This window comes from Berghia stephanieae, chromosome 11, assembly GCF_034508935.2.
Source record: "Berghia stephanieae isolate SIO BIC M18660-M18661 chromosome 11, UCSD_Bste_1.3, whole genome shotgun sequence".
In the NCBI taxonomy this organism is placed as follows: Eukaryota; Metazoa; Mollusca; class Gastropoda; order Nudibranchia; family Aeolidiidae; genus Berghia; species Berghia stephanieae.
This window is the reverse complement of record NC_088370.1, coordinates 22,300,789-22,313,288: the sequence shown is the minus strand read 5'-3', so window position 1 is coordinate 22,313,288 and position 12,500 is coordinate 22,300,789. Positions and strand designations below refer to the sequence as shown.

Here is a 12,500-nt window from a genome sequence, read left to right as displayed (position 1 = left end):
TTGTCAACATCGAGTGTTGTTAAAAGGTTAAAATGATTCTTCAATCATCCATTACACAAACATCAACAACTTTAAAAAAAAATTGTAGGTTTTCAATTGTTCCATCACATACTAAGATGTGTAATTTGGGTGATTTCGGACTAAAATCATCACGCATTGTCTCATTATGAAACATCTACATATTCATCAAATGACAACAATATAACTAATAAGCCAAATCTTGATTCCCCTCCCCCCCCCCCCCCCCTTGAATTGTTAAGATATAATAAAAAGAATAAAAAGAATAGGAAATTAAATTGATTAATTATTGTTTTTGGCTACACACGTCATTCAATTTCATTTATAGATAGTTATAGAACTAAATCAAAACATGAAAGCAATAACAATTCTCTGTAATTACAAGTTTTCAACATTCTTACCTAAATTTTTATTTCCAAAATTCTTGTCACAGCATCTGCTAATCCTTGAAATATTCACATATTTACATTTCAAACCAATCCCTCAAAATACTTCTCGTCAAAAAGAAATCTCCTATGGGAATCGAAACACGTTTTACAATAATATATTGGCTATAAATTCCTGCTATTGTAATAAGAGGTTAGCTTCGGAATGGAACTCCTACCAAATCCCAATGTGTTTCTTCTTGTGTGAAGTGAGGGGTGAACAGTGAACTCTAGTGTTGGGTTATTTGATCGCTTTTACTCGATCGACGATCGAGCGCCAAGCCACGAGTCAGTGCTCGATCTCAATGCCGGAAGAGCGAGTTAGTAAAACGATCACTCGATCGTAAAACGATCAGGCGGGTTGTGAGCTTGAGACGATCTTGACACGTGAGACGAGCTTGAGACGATCAGGATTCGAGCGAGCGGAGGGGTAACGAGTGTTTCGAATCATTTCAAATTCAAACGATCACAGTTTGCCATCCGATACCAATCGCCAATGTTTGCACACGGTAGTCTGTGGTTCTTCCACAGCCCTCACTCCTTGTCAGATGTTAGTGTGTCTGGGTGGCAGTGGCAGGGAAATTCGTATAGGTGTATCACGCGTGTGTGACAAGACTTCATTAAACCTACTAAAGTTTGACTATCACACACACAAACACACACACACATACACACACACACACACACACACACACACACTAAGGCTATTTCTATGACACACACGCATCCCTCTATCAATGAACACTCCTACAGTAGTGCGGCTATGAGGTCTAGTCATGACGTAACTATGGGTCTCGTGCATTATAATGGTCTAGTGGTATGACACCCGCTTTGGGATCGGAAAGTCCTGGGTTCGAGCCTCGCGCTCGGTGCATAGTTGAGTCTTTGGACAAGGCTCTTTACTCACATTCTCTCACCGTACTCAGGTGTAAAATGAGTACCTGGCCGTTAACAGCGTTGTCTTTGTCTGAAAAATTGTAATATCGCCTAACAGGCGGCATGTCCCGTCCTACATTTTAAATGTTGCTGTTGACCGGGGACCCCTTTACAAAGCGCTTTGATCACATTTAGTGGATATTGTAAAGCTCAATTTTTTAAAGTAAAACATTAGCTTTGAATATGGAATGTTTCAATTTTAGATGCCTGTGTATTCTTTGTTAGTTCCCATCATCATCATCATCATCATCATCATCATCATCATCATCATCATCATCATCATCATCATCATCATCATCAGGGGCAGCGGTACGGTCTTTGGTTGGCACCCGAAAGGTACCGAGTTCGATCACCCGCCGCTGAGTGGTCTTGAGCAAGTCACCTTGCCCTAACTAAATTTGCGGCGCTGCACTGTGGCTATCGCTTGGGTTATTCCAGTCTTCCCTTAGAATAGACCCGAAAGACGAATCTCCCCTATGGGATGAATAAAGGGAATTATGTTTAATTTATTTATCATCACCATCATATCAGCGGGATCATCATCATCACCACCACCACCACCACCACCCTAATAATAATGGATAAAATAAATATCAACACATTTCAATGTAATAATCAATCTAAAATCAATCAGTGCTCCTAAAAGACCCTTTGATTTCTTTGTCTAATTCGTTCCATACTTTTGGAGTCCCGACAAAGAAAGATTTTCAGCTAACTATAGTTTATATATGGGAATATTAATCAGTCGTTTATATTGGAATCGGAGTTGTCTAGCAGGTGTATTAGTTCAAAGCGCATTTCCAAGGATTTACCATGCTCAATGAACTTCACAATATTTAATTTAATTTATTCCTCCGGCACGCCATATCGACCATACATCCATTTTGTACAGTAGGTACCGATCGCTGTTTGGAGTCTTTTTGTATTAAAGCTCTTTACAATACCCGTCATTGCTTATAAGATAAGAATACATTCACACCTGAGTCAAGTGCCTGACACACGGACTTAACGTCTGGATCACAATTTTCAACAATCACTGTCACTCATCCGGCCATTGACAAGGCTTGATTTTGTGACAAGAGACACCGTACCACTGAGCGACCGAACAAATAATCACCATCTGCGCCATCGTCATCATCATCATCATCATCATCATTATCATCATCCTCATCACAGCCGTAACAGCCAGCAAAACCACAATCATCTTCTTCGGGTCCGGTCTATCCGTGTGGGGGGTGGGGTGGAACCTGCTAAAGTATTTCATTTTTTAAACAGAAACACGATAATCATCATCATCATCATCATCATCGTCATCCATTGTCGTCGGCATCGTTATCATCGTGTCCGGGCAATCCGTGTGTGTCTGGGTGTGGAAACTGCTAAATATTATTATTATCTACCTACCTAATAAAAACCACCGCCGCGAAAAAAAATTTTTTATTCTCTATTGTCTTCTGGCACTTTTCTACTCACTTCATATCTTGTTGTTACCAACATAAGTGCCTGCTCCACTCACTTTTCTGAATTAAAAATTCACCCCATACACCGGAGCATACTCAATGTCTCAATCGTTTCTATGTTATATGTTTGTGATGAGAATATTGGCTATTAAGCTTAACTGCTGGTCAAAATTACTTCGCGATGGTGGTGAACGAATCGGCGATCTCAAGAAGTGGTGAGAGAGGGATCTAGAAATGACTTTGGGTTTGAAACGAATATTTTTGTGTTCGTGGATAGCTCACACGGTAGAGCCACGCTCTCACCTGCCAGGCGGAGTTGTCGTACCAATAAGGTCGCAGGTTCAAACCCCACCACCGCCGCGAAAAAAAATTTTTATTCTCTATTGTCTTCTGGCACTTTTCTACTCACTTCATATCTTGTTGTTACCAACATAAGTGCCTGCTCCACTCACTTTTCTGAATTAAAAATTCACCCCATACACCGGAGCATACTCAATGTCTCAATCGTTTCTATGTTATATGTTTGTGATGAGAATATTGGCTATTAAGCTTAACTGCTGGTCAAAATTACTTCGCGATGGTGGTGAACGAATCGGCGATCTCAAGAAGTGGGTGAAGAGGGATCTAGAAATGACTTTGGGTTTGAAACGAATATTTTTGTGTTCGTGGATAGCTCACACGGTAGAGCCACGCTCTCACCTGCCAGGCGGAGTTGTCGTACCAATAAGGTCGCAGGTTCAAACCCCACCACCGCCGCGAAAAAAAATTTTTATTCTCTATTGTCTTCTGGCACTTTTCTACTCACTTCATATCTTGTTGTTACCAACATAAGTGCCTGCTCCACTCACTTTTCTGAATTAAAAATTCACCCCATACACCGGAGCATACTCAATGTCTCAATCGTTTCTATGTTATATGTTTGTGATGAGAATATTGGCTATTAAGCTTAACTGCTGGTCAAAATTACTTCGCGATGGTGGTGAACGAATCGGCGATCTCAAGAAGTGGGTGAGAGAGGGATCTAGAAATGACTTTGGGTTTGAAACGAATATTTTTGTGTTCGTGGATAGCTCACACGGTAGAGCCACGCTCTCACCTGCCAGGCGGAGTTGTCGTACCAATAAGGTCGCAGGTTCAAACCCCACCACCGCCGCGAAAAAAAATTTTTATTCTCTATTGTCTTCTGGCACTTTTCTACTCACTTCATATCTTGTTGTTACCAACATAAGTGCCTGCTCCACTCACTTTTCTGAATTAAAAATTCACCCCATACACCGGAGCATACTCAATGTCTCAATCGTTTCTATGTTATATGTTTGTGATGAGAATATTGGCTATTAAGCTTAACTGCTGGTCAAAATTACTTCGCGATGGTGGTGAACGAATCGGCAATCTCAAGAAGTGGGTGAGAGAGGGATCTAGAAATGACTTTGGGTTTGAAACGAATATTTTTGTGTTCGTGGATAGCTCACACGGTAGAGCCACGCTCTCACCTGCCAGGCGGAGTTGTCGTACCAATAAGGTCGCAGGTTCAAACCCCACCACCGCCGCGAAAAAAAATTTTTATTCTCTATTGTCTTCTGGCACTTTCTACTCACTTCATATCTTGTTGTTACCAACATAAGTGCCTGCTCCACTCACTTTTCTGAATTAAAAATTCACCCCATACACCGGAGCATACTCAATGTCTCAATCGTTTCTATGTTATATGTTTGTGATGAGAATATTGGCTATTAAGCTTAACTGCTGGTCAAAATTACTTCGCGATGGTGGTGAACGAATCGGCGATCTCAAGAAGTGGGTGAGAGAGGGATCTAGAAATGACTTTGGGTTTGAAACGAATATTTTTGTGTTCGTGGATAGCTCACACGGTAGAGCCACGCTCTCACCTGCCAGGCGGAGTTGTCGTACCAATAAGGTCGCAGGTTCAAACCCCACCACCGCCGCGAAAAAAAAATTTTATTCTCTATTGTCTTCTGGCACTTTTCTACTCACTTCATATCTTGTAATAAAAACACACCATTCTTGTTCATTTATTGTTCAAATAATGAAATGAAAGGCACGACCTTTCCCGCACACACAAGAGGCGATGACGACCAGTGACAAATTATGGGAGGTGGGGGCGGCCGACAACTTTTGGCGCGACATAAATATGAAATGTTAAGGTGACAGCGGGATGATGGTGGTGGGAAGGGGGGGGGGGGTCTCAACCCTTCACCATCAACAACTGTTTGATGGCGTGTGTGTGTGTGTGTGTGTGTGTGTGTGTGTGTATCTGTGTGTGATGCGACGAACGATCATAATCAAGGCTGCCAGACAGCCAGATTTCTTCTTGCCCAAGTAGTCAAATAGACCCCAAATAGCCAAACACCACAAGCATTCTGACTCCCTTGAAAAACTCATTTGTTTTGATTAACAAAACAATCGACTACAGTTGGATAAACTTATCTTTTCATTTTTTTTTAAATAAAAGATTTTTTTTTAAAAATGAATAATAATAGAAAAGCGTTTCTTAGTAACCAATTTTGAACTTGGCCATCTGGCAGCCCCCATCATAACCAGCTGCAGTCAAGCCAGCCACAGACATAAGAGAGGGAGGGGTATGTGAAGTTTCCTGTGGCAAACGAGTTGCTCGTGTTTTTTTTTTTTCAAACGAATCACTGCTCGATGACGTCACTGACTCGAAACCCGCTCGAAACCGACTCGATTTTAGAGGACTCGATCGAAAACCCGCTCGATTTGATCCGTTTCAAACTCGACCCAGCACTAACTCGGTAAAACAGTGTAGGCTACGTTGTCCGTCGTCGTCGCAGTCAGTTGAGTCTGTGTTGTGTTGTGGTGCACTCCGTCACACTCGACTGTCGCGACAATACCACTACCAAAAAAAAAAAATGTCAATTCTTCTATCTCCCCCCCCCCCTCTCTCTCTCTCTCTCTCTCTCTCTCTCTCTCTCTCTCCTCTCTCTCCTCTCTCTCTCTCTCTCTCTCTCTCTCTCTCTCTCTCTAAATAGACATGTTGCTTTGGTATGGGCTTTCTGCCGGCCGGAATAGACTTAACACGTTTCGAACAGGCAATAACTGGCAACTACAAGACTAACGTCAACAACAACAGAAACGTAATCTCTCCCCCCCCCCCCTACCCCCTACCCCACTTTCCAACACACACACACACACACACACACACACACACACAAACACACACAAAAACACACACTTGTAGACGGGTCGTCGCGGGCCAAATAGCACAGTGATAAGTAGAATTTGTTAAGTAGTACTACTATCAAGTAGGAGGTAGATAGATATAGATAGACGATTGGTCAATTGACTGGAAAACCCCCTTCAACACGACTGACACCACGAGACCGCGGAATAGGAAACCGTCATATAGATAGTTCGAAGATGACGTCACTCAGGTCTTTGTTATTGTTTTTTGCCATCCGCGTTTATGAGTAATGCTCACTAAACTGTATTAACCAGACTATAAACGTTCAAGGTTACACGTTGTGTATGTTGGTCCGTTATACTTCCGGATAACAATGTTGTGAGCTTCTTAGCCAAGCGCATACTATCTATAGATTTTATAAACATCACAGACTTGAGCAACATGAGAACAATCGTAGCTATTTGGCAAACAAAAAGGCAAAGTAGGAGTAGATAGATCATTTCGACCATTCATTTCTTCTCTGAAATTTAACAACATTCTAAAGCCAAAAGGCTTCAACAGGCGTGAAATCACTTCTGTCGTAATGACGCATAGTAACTTAGTAACTGGTTCTAAACTATCGGAATAATGGCGGACGGCCTTATGAAATACTTCTCCGACGAGCATAAAAAAGTATTCAAAGGAGAAAAACATTATGAATCTGTTGATGTTTTTTTCTTTTATACATTCTGTTTATATGGCATTTGAAAAAGTTCTAGCCAGCATGAAGAATAAAAAGTACCGATTTTCTTTGTTAAGAACCAAGTTGCTGGTTTCTGGGCGGACGTGACATCAGACTATTGAATCCTATTGATAACCTTGAATTTTCCATCTATCTGTCTACCTATCTATCTTTCTATCAATCTATCTATCTATCTATTTATCTATCTACCTACCTACCTATCTATCTATCTCAAGGTGGGATTCCTAACCTCCCATAGTGGACAGGGAGGCACTCACTGTGTCTTCTATCCCTCTATAGCTGTTTTCCACTTTGCTTTCTGTCTTTTGTCTTGGAATGAGATTACTTAGTTTTGTCCTGGCCCTGGCCGGAGTCCTTGGTGGGAGGGAAATACGTTCAGATGTATAGTTATTGTTTTGGGAGATGATATTTATTTCCTCGTAAATCATCTCCCTGTTATGCATTATTATATTTGTTGTTTTGAATTTATAATGTAAGCATTTGAGTGTATTTCTCTTAAAATGGACATGTGCTTATATTATCCCATTTACTTCCATTTTACTGGCGCTGATATGGCCTATATGTGTCGCAAGCGCCGTAAAACCCCTAAAAAAAAAACAAACAAAACATCTCTCTCTCTCTCTCTCTCTCTCTCTCTCTCTCCCTCTCCCTCTCCCTCTCTCTCTCTCTCTCTCTCTCTCTCTCTCTATTTTCTTGTTGGGGGTAAATCTTACAACAAACTCCCCTTCATCACAACGTAATGTGCGGGATTGCAACTTTCCCGCTTAAACGGTTTTACATTTTACACTACCCATAAGATAAGTAGCCTAGTGAACATAGTACGTAGAACGTATCTAGTGTTTTATCAGTCGGTTTTGTTTGTATGTGTGTGCGTGTGTGTGTGTGTGTGTGTGTGTGTGTGTGTGTACGTGTGTCAGAGAGAGAGAGAGAGAGAGAGAGAGAGAGAGAGAGAGAGAGAGAGAGAGAGAGAGATTGTGTGATTAACACAAGTGGCTAGAATCAAGAAAAGAGCCGCGAAGTCGAGATAGTAGGTCAACTTGGTTTCTTTTCACAACAATTACAGCTAACCCGATGCCCGTTAATCCAAATTGACTACAATAACTACCACATTGATATAACGATTTTCCGTATTAAAAAAAAATGTTATTCTTCTCACCATGTTTTGAACAAAAAATGACTATAACAGCTTCGAAAAAGAACAAAATTAAATATTAATCACGGAACGTTTCGGTCTCAAAACCCGTCTTCAGTCAATAACAGGAACAATATAAGCATCAATATATATATATATATATATATATATATATATATATATATATATATATATATATTTATATATATATATATATATATATATATATATATATATATATATATATATATATATATATTTATATATATATATATATTTATGTATGAATGTTAGTAGGTACTTGTCGACCCCTTGTAAAGCGCTTTGAGCACGTTAAGTGGATATTGCGCTATATATAAGCTCATTTTAAAAATAATTTTTAGATGCTCTGCGGTTTCGGGTTCTTTCCCACATCGGGTACATGTTGGACAGGTGGAAAGTCCCCACTGATGAAGTAGACACGTCTGCGATCTCGAATGTGTTATATTGATTTTTTTTTCATTATTTATTTTTTTACAATCCACAGTTCCTGATATCACTATCATCGTGTTTTAGTTTTAATCAACATATTATGGTCACTCAAGGGAAAATTATATTACGGATACAGGTAATGTGAACGTTTCGGTTTTCCCCTTTTTCAACATAATACGATAAACGAAACACTGACGACGAGTGAGAGATTGAGATAATGGTATTGTTAAGGCGTTGTGGAGGGTGAATACATTTTCTTAAAATGCCATTTAAGTAATCATTCCTTTTTTTAAAAAATATTTTAAAAATTCACTTTATCCATCCCATATTGGGAAATTTTTCTCTAGATTATATTCCAAGGAAGGACTGGAATAACCCAGTCGTCAGCTGTCGCAGTGCAGCGCCGCAAATTGAGCAAGCGCGAGGTGACTTGCTCAAGGCCACAGAGCGCAGCTGCGTGTTGATCGAACTCGGTACCTTTCGGGTACGAAGCGAAGACCATACCGCTGAGCCACGCTACCCACTCCGCCATTTTCTCATCCCTTTCACTTTTTATCGACTTTCCAGTTTCTGTTTCTTCTCAATGTGTGACCCTTCGTATCGAAACGGTATTATGTCGGGATGAATTGGACCCCGAAAAGTGACTTTAGAATTAAATTGATAGGAAATACAAATTTCTGAGCTTTTGCATTGTGAGAAATTGTCCCCATTCTCTAACATATCAAATCGAAACAAAACCAAGTTTAATGTTTTTGTCAATAAATTCAATTTTTTTTGCACCCAAGTCATCCCGACATAATACCGTTTAGAGGCGGTGGGTCACATATTCATGACAGCAGATAAAGGCCGAGGCCATAGAATAGTTTCCTGTTAAAGGATATAATATCTCATTTTTACCAGATAACTGCCGTCCACTTGTCTGGAGATGGCTTTAAAAATTTGGCCAGAAAACGTGTCTGTCAAAAATCGATCGATGGAAATGACCCTCATCTTGGCAAAAACTCTCAACATGCTACTTAGGGAAGACCTCATGAGGTCCCAGGTTTGAGAGTTTTTTTCTTTGTTATTTAGTGGGGGGGGGGGTGTGAAGGGGTGTGGGGTTTGGGGGGGGGGGTGGTTGTTTATTTTTTTGTTTTGTTTTGTTTATTTTTTTTTTTTTTGGGGGGGGGGGGGTTGCCAAGATGAATATGAGGGTCATTTATATCGATCAATATTTAAAGGACGAGATTTCTGGCCGAATTCTTAAATACGTGTCTGCGATTTCCAAGTATTTAGTGTTTTTGCCAAGATGCGGGTCATTTAAATCGATCGATATTTGAAGGACGAGTTAACATTTTAAATCATTGTCTTTCCAGACTGGATTATTGAATTCCCGTATTGGCGATTTTTCTTCTAAACCAAACACTCCCCGCCATGAGCCGATAAGATGAGTCAATCGGGTGATACGAAATCCCGCCTATCACGTCACATCATGCCATTCTTCTATAAATAGGAACCTATAATCTTACACACCTAGTACTAGTAAGCAACTCCCCCCCCCCCCCCCCCCCCCCACCCCCTTTTTTTTTTTTTTCTGATCGTCCACATTAACGTTTGTGACCCATCGTCTCAAAGCGATATTATGTTCTTCTTCTTTCGTGCGGCCATGTGTTCTAGTGGTATGTCACTCGTTTTCGGATCGGAAGGTCCTGGGATCAAGCCTCGCTCGGCGCATAGTTGATTCCTTGGAGAAGGCTCTTTACTCACATTCTCTCACAGTACTCAGGTGTAAAATGAGTACCTGGTCGTAAACAGCGTTGTCTCAGTCCGAAAAAAATTGTAATATTGCCTAACAGGCGATATGTCCCGTCCTCCATATTAAGTGTGACTGTTGGCCAACGACCCCTTGTAAAGCGCTTTGAACACGTTTAGTGGGTATTGCGCTATATATAAAAGCTCAATTTTTTAATTAAAAAAAAATTATGTTTACTTTTCTCTGGTTCTGCCACAATATTTTTCCTTTTAATTTTAACAATTTGTATTGAATTTAAGTTATTATGGCATTTCTATAGATGTTGCCCAAAAATTCGTAGTTTTACGACTTTTCGATGTGGTTGGCAGATCGGCATAAACCTTGATTTCCTCGTCACCTCATTTCATATTGGGTCACATTTTTTTCCACACCTTATTATAGAAGACAATCACCACTTTCTATTCATTGATCCATTTCCTGTGTTTGCCTTTGAAATGTTTTTCTAACTCAATCAACCGGAAGGAAGTGATTAATAAGTCTTTTTTTTTTTTTTCGAACGATATGAACAATTTGTTGTGTGTTGAGTAATAGAGAATTTTTGGACTGTTAAACCTCCTTAAAAAATGAAAAAGTGCGTATGAAACAGTGTCAGACAATTCACGAGAGAGAAAAAAAAGAGAGAAAGAGAGAGAGAGAGAGAGAGAGAGAGAGAGAGAGAGAGAGAGAGAGACGGAAAGAGAGAGAGAGAAAGAGAGAGAGAGAGGGAGATAGAAAGAGAGAGCGAGAGAGAGAGATAGAGAGAGGGAGAGAGATAGAGATAGAGAAGAGAGAGAGAGAGAGAGAGAAGAGAGAGAGAGAGAGAGAGAGAAGAGAGAGAGAGAGAGGAGAGAGGAGAGAGAGAGAGAGAGAGAGAAGAATAATTCAAGAAAAAAAAAACATCAAATAATCCGTCTTCCTCGACTGAGAATCGACCCTCAGATCTCTGAAGTTCGGTCCACAGTCGACGACAACTGATTCTTTTGGGATTGTTTTTAGTTTGTTTTTGTTTTTGTTTTTTTTTTGTTGTTTTTTTTTTTTTCTTGTATTTTTACTTGCTTTATCTGGCACTGTTTCATACGCATTCTTTTTTGTAAAATATACATAGCTATATCTTACATCAGTGCCTGCTCCCTAAAGTCTCAATAGACACCTCGATAACCACGCCTCTCGGACAGTGATTGATAAACATAGCAGACGACAAAGGTTTTACCATCGATGGTTTGTGTCTAAGTAAAATACTCACTGTTATACTGCTTGAAGAATAAAATAACACAGAACGCTTATAATATGACCGAGAAATCGTGTGATAACTAGTCACACATTTGACGGTATGAAAACAATAACATTTATCAGAGAAAGGTCGAATTCATTCACGTTATTGTTTATAAACAACCAACTATGTTTGTCCGAGCACGTGTGAAGGTGTGTCACAAATCCCATGTTTTGATTGGTCAAAAATCTACTGGTTAATTCGATATAAACCTCCTTGACAGCGAGACCTAATCAACTCTTTTGGTATTATTGATATTGTAATGTGATGGCATGAACTGGATAAGGTAAATTGATTTAAATCTCTCATGTTTACATGAATTAGTGAATGGAAGAAATGTGTTTATTTTCCGTTCATGTTGATGAGAAGATTTGAATATTTGAAATAAGACCCCACTCTACAAGACATGTCAACTATTACGAAAAAATCGTAGAATTTCGAAATTTTGACTCTAATTTCATAAATTACAATGTGAAATTGAATATAAGCTTCAATTTAATATACGAAAACAGACAAAATGGAGGTTTCGGGTTTCCCCTTTATCAACAAAGCAGGATAAAACATAAAACACTACAGACGAATGAGATAATGTGGTAGCGGCATTGTTACGCCACAACCACATTATCTCATCGTCTGTAGTGTTTCATTCTCCTGTTTTGTTGATAAAGGTGAAACCCGAAACGTCCATTTTATCTGTTTACGTATGTTAAATTGAAGCTTAGATTCAATTTCACAATGTTATTTATTTCTTTGAGCTTCGAGGAGCACCATTTCCATGACCCTAATTTCAGAACTTTATGACCATTTCTAAGTTATTAAAACTTATTGAAAATGAAAGTTCATGTCAGACTAGATACATAATATTTAGGATTTTGAAGTGGTATTTCATCCTCGGGAGGGGAACTCGTTGATTTTTAAGCGACTCCAATTTTTATCTTCTAAATATTACGATTGTTTAACTTTTCAAGTAGGCGGATCGCCCCTCCTTGCTGAGCGCTTTTATTTTATCTCAAATTTATAATCAGAGCTTAAAATTGACTCAATAGAGACTAAAGAGAGAATGAAACAGGGGCTAGATTAAGAGATGAGAGTATTTAAAGAAAAATGAGAAG

General features: G+C 39.5%; 1 protein-coding gene across 4 annotated transcripts in view; it reads right to left on the bottom strand.

The window, feature by feature from the left end:
- LOC144956309 (solute carrier organic anion transporter family member 4A1-like) overlaps positions 1–12,500 on the bottom strand; it is a 71,069-nt gene that overhangs the window by 40,533 nt on the left and 18,036 nt on the right. Inside the window, exons 1-2 of one of the 4 annotated variants that reach the window (XM_078886802.1) lie at positions 5,611–5,922; positions 420–673 (exon numbers count right to left, since the gene is read on the bottom strand). The exons of 1 other annotated variant lie outside the window; for it this stretch is intronic. The gene's annotated coding sequence lies outside the window, so the exon portion shown is untranslated. Of the gene's footprint in view, positions 1–419; positions 674–5,610; positions 5,923–12,500 lie in introns of those variants that run through there. 2 more of the 4 variants (XM_078886803.1, XM_078886805.1) reach the window with 2 other exon arrangements.